The following is a 13,010-nucleotide window of genomic DNA, read 5'->3' as shown; positions in this document are numbered from 1 at the left end:
GTATCTGTCTCCTTGGTAGTGTTGCACTTTTATTGGGCCACATAAGTTAGTATGCACTAACTCTAGGACTTCTTTGGAAGTGTAGGTTTTTCTTTTGAAACATGATTTGGTCATCTTTCCTAGTTGAAATTGTTTGCACATTGTATTTTTAGGCTTCTTTAGCTTAGGCAAACCTTTGACTTTCTTCATTTTGCTGATGCTAATCAAATTATCAAAGTTGACATGAGATAGCATTTTATGCCATAACCACACATCATCAAGTTTAACAATAAGACAGGTTGCATCTTCCATATATAGGTAAAACAAATTACTCCTAGTTTGTTCTCCTTTTTCTATCAAATTTCCATCAATGTCATAGATTTTGGCAGATTTATTTCCAAATTCTACTTTGCAACCTAAATTCCCTAATTGAGACACACTCAACAGATTATAGTTCAATCCTTCAACATAATATGCATTGTCACATTAAATTTTCTTTGCAAGTTTAATTGAACCTTTTCCTTTGATTTGACATGGAGCATCATTTCCAAAACTAGCATTATTTCCATCATACTGAGTAAAGGTAATAAACTTACTTTTGCCTCTTGTCATGTGATGTGAACATCCACTGTGTATGATCTATTTGTCATTTTTGTTCACACAAGTTACTAGTGTTATTGCCTCATCTTCATCTAATTCATTCTTCTTGGCTACATAGACTACCTCATCATCATTTTCATCAGAATCCTCTTTTTCAAAAATGTAACACTTTTTGCCTGTCTTTATAATCGTTGCTATCATCTTCTCTTCTATTCTTGTTCTTGTTGTCTTCTTTGTAGTTCTTCTTTTGTGTGCATCTTCCTGCAATATGTCCTACTTCATTACAATTAAAACAAATGATAAGAAGCTTACATTTGAATTTATCTTTGCCTCTATGAAATCTTTTGGCTAGTAGTGCTTCCAGTTATTCCACATCTTCTTCATCTGTGCTACTATCACTACATGAATACTTTACCTTTTTCTTCTTCTACTTTATCTTTTACCTCCTCAGTGTCTTTCAATGATAGCTTGGCCTTGAAAGTAGATTCAAGATTCTTAGGTCTATAGTTTTTGAATTTGCATAGCTCAAATGCAGTGCATCTTCCTACTATACCTTCAGAGGTTAGCCAGTTTCTTGGTATGCACCTTAACTCTTGGATGGATGAAATTCTAATAGAATAGATGGGGAGCAAGGTTCTTAAGTATTTTCTATTAATAGTGTCATCTTCTAAATGACCACCCAAAATTCTTATTGCACTAACTACTTCTTTCATTCTGGAGGCATATTGATCAACATTCTCACCTTCTTCCATTTTCATGTCATCAAACTTTCCTCTAAGGCTTTCTCTTTCTACTCTTTGAACATTCTGATCTCCTCCATAGGTATCAGTCAAGGCTTTCCACATCTTGAATGCAGAGTCACATCCCTTGATGTCATCAAAATCAAAATAGTTGAGGGTAGAGGCAATCTTTGGCATTGCCTGATTGTGCTACTTCTTTTTCTTCATATCTTCTATAGTGAGTATAGTTGGATCAACATGTTCTACTTTAATTGAGGTTTGTGCATGGTCACTTATTGATCCAAGATGCAACTTCATCAACTTTTTCCATGCAGTGAAGTTATCTCTATTGAGCTTGGGAACTTCTCTATTGGACATCTTCATCTTCCCACTTTTATTACTTTTAAACTAAATCAGTAGATGGCTCTGATACCAATTGTTAGAAATGATTTAGAATAATTGAGAGGGGGAGTGAATGAGTTACTCATGGTTCAAATGTCCTAATAAAAACTTTTCACCAAGTAAAGTGAGTCCATTAAAATATTCATGCATCCAAGCTTAAGCTTTCCTACTTAGCTAGTTATTAAAAATCAATATGCAAGAATAATACATGAAGAATCAACACATAACATAGTGATTTATGTGGGAACCCAATTTGGGAAAAACCACCAATAACATGGTACTCAATTCTCACTCTTTTGAATTGATGCCCAGTGAAAGGCCTACCTTATTAAAGGCTACACCATACTATTAAATGTGACCTAGTTAAAGGATTTAGCCACCCTATTAAAAGTGGGCCTAGTTAGAGGACTTTAGAACATTCACTTGGAATGCCACCTTGTTAAAGGATTTATAAATGGCTGTTAAACCAACCTAAGTCCATAAGATTCTACCCTAGTTGACACAAATGTTAGAGAGTAACAAAAAGGGCTTTTGACCTGATACAAACACACGACTTAAATTGCAAATTGTAGATCTCAATTTAGCTCTCAAATTTTCCTAGGTTTTGGTCTTTGTAGCTCTAATAGCTTGTCCTCCTTTCAAGCTTTGTCTCCTTGAGCCACCATGCTCGATTTACCAGTGCAATCTCCTATATGGCCACTTATTGAAGAAAATTCTCTGTTCTATGTTCTTCCTATTTCTCGATGCCTTCTCATTGACACCCTTCAACAACTTTGACCTAGCAACTCTAGCTTCTTGGTATGTGACTCCTTAAATAGAAGTCTAGAATCCTTTTCTCACTCAAATCTTCCTGCTTTTAATTTCAATTCAAATGGCTTAGGTAGGATTCATTGAATCTACCCCATATCTTGTTCCTTCTAGAAACATCATGAAGAATCCTCTTGAATTCACTCAAAAATAGTTTACCTAAAATTATGTGCCTCCAGCTCATCATCCTTATCCTCCATTTGGTTCATAAAATTCAAGGTAACAAACTTGTCAGCTCAGATTTGGCAAATCTTTAACTTTTCAAATAATGCAGTAGCTTGACACCATTGATATTCTGGTGCTTGGCACATACTGTGTTACTTGGCACCAACTATGTTTCACTGATGCTCATCACCTACTGTAGATTTACTTGGCATCCACTAAGTTTTTTCATGTTAGAACCTATTACTTTGCTCGGCACCTGAACTTTCTTGGCTCCTTCTATATCACTTAGCACACACTAGATTTTGCATTTGCTTGGCACTAACTAAAAATCTCCTCGGCATGAACTAGCTTGCTCAACACTCACTAATGAACTTAGTCAAGCTTTGCAAACAGCCTTGTTGCAACTTTTTCTTCTAAAGTAACTAAGTGTTACCAACCATTGTATCTTCAAGTATACTGTCAATACATCATTTTATCATTATCTTAACTGATCCTTGCACTTTATTACAAAACCATAACTCAACCTCTCTGTTAGGTACTTTTGGTACACCTTGTTGATTAAATCCTCTTCGTCATTCAACTAAGTGATAGTACTTGGATCTTATAAGCAATTATCATTCTAGAAAATAGTAGGTTTGACATAAGTGACAAAACAATGACTGAAAACATTCCTTATCAACACTCTCCCTCTTTGTAAACTATCTTCTTTCTTTAGTAGTGATCTTTTTAATTAGATTTCCAATAGAACCTACAAAACATTGATTATTGGTGTCAATCGATCAAGCACAAGATCAAGGACTACATTATGGTTATGCCTCACAATCCAAATCTTAGCAAATATCAACAAGCCAAGCTGGCCAATAGTGGTAAAAAAGATGAGTGTATAATTGTTGTTCACAAGGGTAAAACTTCCTTTTTGCCAAAACAACCAGAATTTTCATTAGGTCAACCTTTATTGGAGATTATTCCAATTATTTGTGTTGTTGCACCTTTTATACCAGTGGTGCAAACACTTATTCAAACCTTGCTTCTCAAGGGACCAATGAATCTATGGGCGTCTCTCAACTTGCTTGGGTTTGTACTCTACAGGAAGCTTCTATGATTGTTTCCCAACCTTTGCAAACATCCCTTAGCCTAGATGGACATGGAGATGTTCTAGATGGTGGTTCTGAGAAGTAGAGAATAATCTCTAGTAGAGATTCTTCTTCCAACTTTACCACCAATTCCATCTTGCACAATAATTTCTCCTCTCTTGGGTACGAGGATGAAAGAGAAAGAGTTCTTATCATAAATTTTCTCTCATGAAATGTGTGGAGTATCACAAAACTCCCTCACAAATATTATGTGCAAGAAAATAGACATCAACTTGGTTTCCTAGACATTTTATTTCTCTAGTAAGTTAAATTTTTTGGGTTTCTTCTGTATGTTTCTTGCCATGTTGTTTGGCTAGATAACACTATTTTTTATTCCCATCATGAGGCTAGTCAAGGTGGTGTGGTTACTCTTCTCTCTCCCTATTTGATTTCCTTATTTATTTCTCATGATTCTAACCCCATGCACATGATTGTATGGATTTTTTTGTCTTTCAATAATCATTTCGTTTGTATAGTTAATGTTTATGCTCTCAATGATGTTGTCAATAGATCACAACTATAGCATTGGATGGAAAACTCTCTTCCACCTACCACTTGGGTTATATGTGGGGACTTCAATATGGTTGAGTTGGCCTTTGACAAAGAAGGGGGTTTTCCTTTTTGATGGATAGATAAGGAATGAGAAGCATTGTAGTAGACATGCCTAATAAATTAGACCCTTTTGATCCCAATTCTCATTGCTGCTATCCTAGTGGGATTTGGCATACTTGGTCAAATTTTAGAGTTGGATCTGAAAGAGTTTTTAAAAGGGTTGGTCATGTGATGATATCACAACAATATTTTTTTTTTGACGAAGCACAATTACATACTATCACTAGTAAATTTGAACTCAATATTTGATGAATTTTGGTTGAAATGTCGACCTAGATTGGTTGAAATTTTGACCAAGTAGTTCATTGAAATTTTTACCAGCTTGTAGGCTGGTCAAAATTTTGACAAATACATTGATCAAAAAGTTTTTGTCTCTGCTAACTCTGATTTGTCATTTTTGATCAAAATTTAGACCAAATATTGGTCAAAAGTTGTCAAGAGATGGTCAAAATTTTGACCAATTCTTGGTTGAAAACTTTCAAGAATTGATCAAAATTTCCACCAATGTTTGGTCAAAAACTTTCAAGAATTGGTGGAAATTTTGACCAATTCTTGGTGGAAAACTATCAAGAGTTGGTCAAAATTTCCACCAATTCTTGGTCGAGAACTTTCAAGAATTGGTGGAATTTTTGACCAATTCTTGGTAGAAAACTATCAAGAATTGGTCGAAAGTTTAATCAATTTTTGGTCGAAAACTTTCAAGAGATGGTCAAAAATTTGACCAAACTAAGTTGTTTAAAAAATATATAGAGTGGGTGAATCTCCTAATGAATGCCTACCCGTGGACTCTCTCTTAGATCTTCTTCCTCGATCACTCAACCAACACAATTTTGGAAGAGGCTTGGTAGTGGTTTCCATTCTATAGTGCGTCAATTCAATGATTTTGAAGTTGATCTAATGGTGAGCCGTCATCTAGCATTGGGTGGTTGCTTTGTGCTATATTAATTTGTAATGAATCTATTATGGCTAATGGGAGATTTGATAACAAAAGTTCCTAGCGACCCTCCAATAGAATTAGTACTGGTGTTCAAGAAAGACACATTTTTCGGCTTTTGAATATTATTGTATGTATATATGTATGTATATTGGTTCCTATGAGGATGATGATGTGAAATGGAAATTGCATCCAAGGAACATCAGATTGTAGGAAGCCAATCAATAGGTATGTTGAATAATTGATGGGCTAATCAAGGGTACTCATCTCAAAATGTTAAAAATAAAACATCTAGAGATGCTGGTTTGTACCATCTAAAAATTCTATGATCTTTTTAACTATTGACATTTATAGCTAGAATAGTGATATTTTCAAGATGAGTAATGGTTGTTGATCAAGTTTTTCACCAACATTGATAGAATTTGACATGTACATATGAACTTAATTCACATTCATAATAAAAAAGTCCAATTAAAAATTTAGCCAAACAAAAGAAATTATGAATATATCAAGTTCTACTTTATGCAAAAGATTGGTCCCATTATCTAAGGTGCAAGGAGTGCCCCATTCAACTAAGTTCTTTAAGTTGCCAGTTTTGTTTGGCAGCCAAGTCTAGTTCACATGAAACATAAGTAGGTGTGAGGCATAAAAAATTATTTATTCATTACTAGTTTTCAATCTTTGGTAGATAGAGGTCCCAATAAAGGCAAGGATTATAATTAAAAGCTCTATGAAAGAACAAGAATCAAAGTATACATGTTCCTGAAAGGTATTTAGTAATTTATAAATCTTTTCTGTTTATAACGAGTTTGTATTTCTTTTGGTTAGTTAAAAAGTGAAGGAAAAAGAGTTACATGCTAAGAAAAGTTCTGAGCTATATACCTTCAGGAAAAAAAAAGGAAATTTTAAATTTACTATGAAGAATAATAACCTGAAGTATTTTTAGCCATCTAAAAAATTGGGGAAGCTTCAACAAAAGGAGACAAGTGTGCAACTGCTGGACCAACCTACGAATAATAACTATTTTTATTTTTAAGAACACAAATTTATGTATGTGACCATAATTTTTACATTATAATCTATAAAATAATGTCAATACAATAATTATAAGACAACAATTTGGGTTCTTTAGCTTCCAAGCCCATCAACTATGTCAAGTGGTCATTATACAGAATACTAGGAAATATTTTTCTATTATAACATTCTTGCTCCCCTGTGCACATTCTTCAGTCAATTTTATGATCAAATTCAACCAAAAATGCATATTTTCTATTAATTTTATAAGATATAAATTTCTCTTAACACTCATTCCATTAAACATTTACTGCAGTATCTTCATCATGGAATATGCAACATACATATTTCATACTTTAGAGTAAACATGTTCCCAGTAAGAGAGCCTATATATAGAAAATATTATCCTAGGTCTTCCTAGATTGATCATCCATTCATAGGTAGAAGTTTTTGAAAATTTGATGCTTCATTTACATGTAAACACCTCAATCCATGTCCCAAAAGGATCACAAAGAGGCTTATGTACTTTTGGATCTACCATACAAGCTGAAATTGCTTTAAAAGTTTAAAGTGACTATTCCAAACCTCAATTGAAACATGAAGTTAAGCTGATTTCTACTCACACCTTTTTTACAAGTGCGTGTAAGCTGATCTTTATGTCTTCCATTCTAATTTTACCCACATTAAAGGACATAGTCTCCAAATATTTTTTTTTACTTTGCCTTTTTCATTTATCAGTTCCTTCTCTCATGTACAATATGGCTCAATAGTTTGCTGCTAGGAATTCTAGGTTTTTTAAAATTCAAGTTCTCTTCCTCAATTTATCCTTCTTAACAAGATGCTAGCCAACCTAACCTATCACACGAATTTTATAATGTTTTCTTGGACATAATTAATCAACCACCTATATCCATAAATACCCTTTTGCTCTTCAAAGGATGTTGCCTACTTGGATATTCCTAAACAAAAATATGTTTGGTACTCCAATATCAGTTTGTATCTTGAATCTACAAAGAGAAACTTCCATTCTTATAGTCATTGTGTACGCTCTTCATCTCTCCTCACTACGGTGTGATCATTAAATCTGACAAAAAAAGGGACCATTACTAGCAACACATTAAGATCTCTTTCCCTTTCTCTTTCACTTTTCAGCACCCATGTCGATGACTGTGCTTAGTTCTTTTAGGTTAATGGTAGAACCATCACCATTTAAATCTATCTCCAAAAAAAAATGGTAGAATGGCCCAAGGATTTCCCTTGATCAAATGAGAGTTTTTCCCAGCCAGTTAGGAGTTAATACATACCATCTTATTCCACAAGTAAATCAAGTTTCTCATCTTTTTTTTTTCTCTATACACTAAATATTATTGAAGACCAAAAAAGTAGTACTTTCAAATGCCTTGTCTACCATGAGATCCAACATAGATATTATTGTTTATACTAAGTCCCAAGACCCTCTTGAGCCATCTTCTTGCTTTGATAAGTCTTGTTGTATTTATAGATAGAGAGACCTTATCTACAAGGAATAATCTTTGCTTCATAAAAAAGCAATTTAAAATTTCTTATAAGAAAACCATCTATAGCGATCTCAGAATGTTAAGTTTGATAGCTATGATCAAAATAGAGTTATTTCTAGCATAAAGTTTATTTCTTAAATCATCTTCTTTCACATCTCAAGAATTTAGACTTTAGAATTTTATAGACAATTTTTTTTCATAATGCAGCAATTTTAGTCTAGATTTATACAGCTCATAATAGTGAGCATCAAAGAGAAAATTTCACAAACCTATGAATTGATATAGGTATATCAATAATAGTTTATGGGGCATAACCTATCTATTGAACTACTACTATACAACTGAGCATAGATGTTAAAAAAATATGACCCAAACAATACAAGTACTACCATACAACATGACTAATGATTAAAGAAAAATGACCCAAACCATACATTTACAATTGTGCAACATGGCCAACATGAATAGATATACTTCATACAATTTCACACATAGGCCTAAAATATCACATAGTTGTCAGACTGGGTTCTACAAGAGAGCCTTTGATCGAGTAGTAAATGAATACAAGAAGAGTAGCATCTTAACTTTCATACTATAGTAAGTAGATTTTGCACTCCAAAAATTAACCATAACTGCAAAGTGACTGAAAATAAAATACTACAAATAAAATAGTACGTCTGAGTATGCTAATCTACAAATATGTATCAATTGAAACTACTAATAGCCAATAATCATATATCTAGACCCTGTTGCATTTAACTTATATTTAAACAGAATATATTACTACACTAGCTCAATAATCAAAAGTCAAAAATTCTCTCTACATGTTTTGATGGTGTTCCCCAACTCTTCTTATAGAACAAGAGAACTATTGGGTTTCAATTGAGAAATCATTGTCTTGGTGAAGCATGTATGTTAAAAAAGAGAACCTTTATCCTAACCCTAGACTAGAAAAAGGTATTTTTTTCTAAAATGAATAGCTTTTAACTAATAATACCTTGATCTAAAAATAAGAAAGTAAATTGCATGCCTTTAACAATGCAAGATGTTTTAACAAGGACCCTACTAGAAGGTTAGTGAGAGCACATAAGACCAAAGAATGATAACTTCATATTAGAGTGAATAGATTTCCACAATCCATAATATATTTAATGTTGTTTCTGGATTCAATTGTGTGAATATTTTCCCATCAAATTTTGGATCATTATGATCCATCACCAAGATGACACAAAGCATAAGGAAAAAGATGCACACAATTTAATCCAAAAACAACATTTAGAACTTCATATTATATTATGACTTCAGGCGTACAGTGATATTGGAAAGTTGATGGATGTTGCCCCTAACTAGAAAAATAACCACCATGGAGGTGAAACCCATCCTCACAGTTTTATGGATTAAGGAAAATAAGAACAACAGGTGTGGATCCATAATTTTGTTCATTTTTTAGTTTAGCATGAATTTGACTACTATTGGGAAAAATTCAGTTTAGATCACTACATTAGGAGGGGACTACATCTAATTGGTGGCATCATCATGACTTGGATATTCCAGTAGCTCTCAATGATGAGACGCTTAACAAGTATGATTCATCTTCTCTTTTCTTCTCTACATAGGGTTGAGAAATATAGACTAGAACATGCAAAAGTCTATTGATAATTATGATCAAAATTTAATAATTTGTCAATAGAGATTTTAGAAGATGTTGCATGTGTGGTCATGGTTTCTAAATAGCTAGGTAATCTTACATGCTTGTAGATGGTCTAAAAGACAATTGAAGAAATTTGTTGTCTTTTAAACAAGCTGACTTGGATCATATAAAAAATTACTCAAAAGCAAGACCCAATGCAAGAAAAAATACAGAATTCCTAATAACTATCTGACCACATACAACATCTAATATCAATACAAATGGGCACCTCAAGTTAGTTTTAGGCATAAATTAATAGAGCACCTTAGATGACCATTATTTCTTTGGCAAGAAGTGATTTCTAGACCACAGATGTTGGTTTTGGATAGTGGATGCTACCACCTTGACTTGCAAGGATTACATTGTCTATGGATATTGTTGATGAGACCAATACAACTTAAGAAATTAAAGCATGAACACTAGACTGAGTATTAGTTCTGTGACCTTTGATCTTTAGATTACCTTTGGACAATACTAATATTACACACATAATGGCTTCATAGATTTTGGTAAGTCTAAAAGGAGTTGAAACAATTGTACTTGAGATAAGTGATAAAGATATTAAGATGCTAGCAAAGTTGTATAGAAAATTATTTTCCTTAGGTGTGGTGTGTGTGTTTATGTATACCAAATAAATTAAAATATAATTTTTTAAAAAGTAAATACATTTGACAGTGTTACAATCCCAAGTGACAAAATGGTAGTGATAAATGTAAATAATATCAAATGCCATAATGAAGTTTGTATTGAGCAGAGTGATGCTTTTAGGGTTGTCTCAAAGTTTTTGTATAGAAATAAATATTGAAAAATGTTTTATTTTTCCACTTATTGTTGTTGAATGCCTTTGTGTAAACCTACAATGTTCCCTGGACACCCTAGTTTCCCTGTGGATACATGGGTGTGTACCCACAGGAAACTCGGGGCATCCAAGGTATACCTAGCCAATTCCATACTAGGATGCACCCAAAATGGGTATAGAACTAGTTGTGGGCATACCCATTAACATAGGGCTTCAACCACTTAAATATTTTATCATATCAACCTATAAAATGCAAATCAATAAAAAAGTAACCCATCTTGTATTGGATGCAAATAAAGGATAATTATTTTTAAATGTACATTGATTATCATGACTTAAATAAGAAGGCTAAAAATGATCAATTTCTTGTCTCTAGAGAAGAATAGTCAAGGGATGAGTTGCATGTAGCTTCTCCAAAATTGAACTAATATATAATTATGATCACATCACAATGAGACCTAAGAATAGAGACAAAAAGCTATTTAGACACATTTTTATGGTTATGAATTATTTACCATGCTTCTTTGTCTACTTTCAGACAAAATCAATTATTTAGACCTATAAGGTATCTCGTTGAATAAGTTATTTCACCCTATAAATGTTATATAGACCTACCTATAAGGTAATTTGTCATCACATTAGGAAAATGAATTATAGCACTTAAAGAACCATGAGATTATGCTCAATAGCATAAAGATTAACAATCTATTTACCACAAAAATTAAGTGCTTTTTGGCTAGCACATAAACTCCTAAATCTAGGAAATGATATATCTAGCGTTGGAATTATAGTGGATGAATCAGGATTAATGTTGTTTTGGTTGTTTCTATGACCTATATGCATTGTATACTTTAAGTTATTTCTCTATTTGTGGAGTTCAAATATTTCATTTTTCATAATGTAATTGTGAATAGTACAATGATGATCCACAAGATTGGTTGATCAAATTCTTTTAGTTGCTACTACCACCCCTAGTCATCTTTTAGCATGCATCCCTATGAATGAATGCTCTTTCCTCTTTACATGCATATCTGTTAGTTTCTTTCTTCTAAATTTTAGTAAAGAATCTTTCCACCTTTATCCTTCAATTCTTATATCTAAATGATAGTAATGTACAATATTAGATTGGTTGATCCAATTGTTTTAGTTGCTACTGCCACTCTAGTCCTTTGAATGAATGCTCTTCTTCTTGACATGGATAACTTATAGTTTCATTCTTCTAACATAACTAAAGAATCTTTCTCTATCTTTTCATTCTTATATCTAAATCTTAGCAATGTACAATATGCCACAAATTGAATTGATTGATATATGATGATAACTATGAGATGTTAACAAAACTTCTTGGCAGTACATCATTTATTCCAACACTTGAACTTATGATGAATTGTAGCCCTAAAAAGTTCTATAATTCTACCAATCATCAAATGTCCTTATGACACTAAAAACATCTTGAAGCATAGGAACAAGTGACAATGTGCAATTTTCACCATACGAAGAAACAATAGGGTACAAAATGCCATTAGAAACTGCATGAGTAACAAAATCTTTGAAAACCATTGTAAGTTTTATCAAATGTTTTAAAAGAACTGAAAATAGCTAAAATTCATAAGCGCATAGAGTTTTTCAATTAGTAAGCTTTAACAAGGGTCCACACAAAAATTATTGGAACTCATAAAGACTGTACCTCCTAGAAAAAGATTTTTTTAGAGAAACTAAGATGATTTGTAGTCTATTGAAATCTCATTCTAGATGTCATAAAAGTAGCTTATGGTTGAGAAAATATAGAAGAATAAGGAAATCACTAAGAAACAACAAGTCTTTCCAAATACACAACATTGCATATACCTTCAACAACATATTAGCTTCAGGTTGTGTACATTGTAATGGAGATCTAGTATTCTAGGTCATATCACTAGTAGTGTTTTGTTGACCATGCTTGCCTGCAATACGATTCCTACTACTCAGAAGTATCCAAAGTCTTCTTCTTTCCACATCATTAGCATATAAACATGAATGTGATGTCATATTTCATTGTGCTTGTGCTTTTAGTAACAATTGTTGCTATTGTGGAGTCAACATTTGAAGTTGGTGATATTGCTACTGTAGAGAATGAATAAATGATTTTTGTGTCTATAGAAGACCTGGCCAAAGTTGGTCAAGACCTTGAATATAAACACAGTGGAAAAATAATGAAAGTCAAAAAATGGGCTTAAGATAGGATCTACAAAGAAAATATTTGCTAGTGAAGCAATAAATAGCATAAGAACATGAGAACTAAAGTATTGTCTAAAAACCATCATATAAAATAGCCATTCAACTTTCCAATAACAATCTACCAAACATCATATATAATATTAAATGACCCATTAATGAAGTCTCCATTATAAATTATTGTGATTATATGCATGTATGAAATGAAGAAGATTAACTCTCAAAGGGGTTAATTAAATGACCCATTAATGGAGTCTCCATTACTAATTATTGTGATTGTATGCATACATGAAATGAAGAAGATTGACACTCAAAGGGGTATCAGCTAAAAGAAAGTGAATAAGAGATATCTTGGGTCTATGACAAAAGGAAAAGGATTGGTGCTCATTGAAGTTGACTTGCATTCACTTCTTCTGAATAACAAC

The sequence above is a fragment of the Cupressus sempervirens genome, chromosome 1, assembly GCF_028749045.1.
Source record: "Cupressus sempervirens isolate cs-2001-9-10 chromosome 1, ASM2874904v1, whole genome shotgun sequence".
NCBI classification, from domain to species: domain Eukaryota; kingdom Viridiplantae; phylum Streptophyta; class Pinopsida; order Cupressales; family Cupressaceae; genus Cupressus; species Cupressus sempervirens.
The sequence above is the reverse complement of the archived record's forward strand: the minus strand, read 5'-3'. Positions refer to the sequence as shown.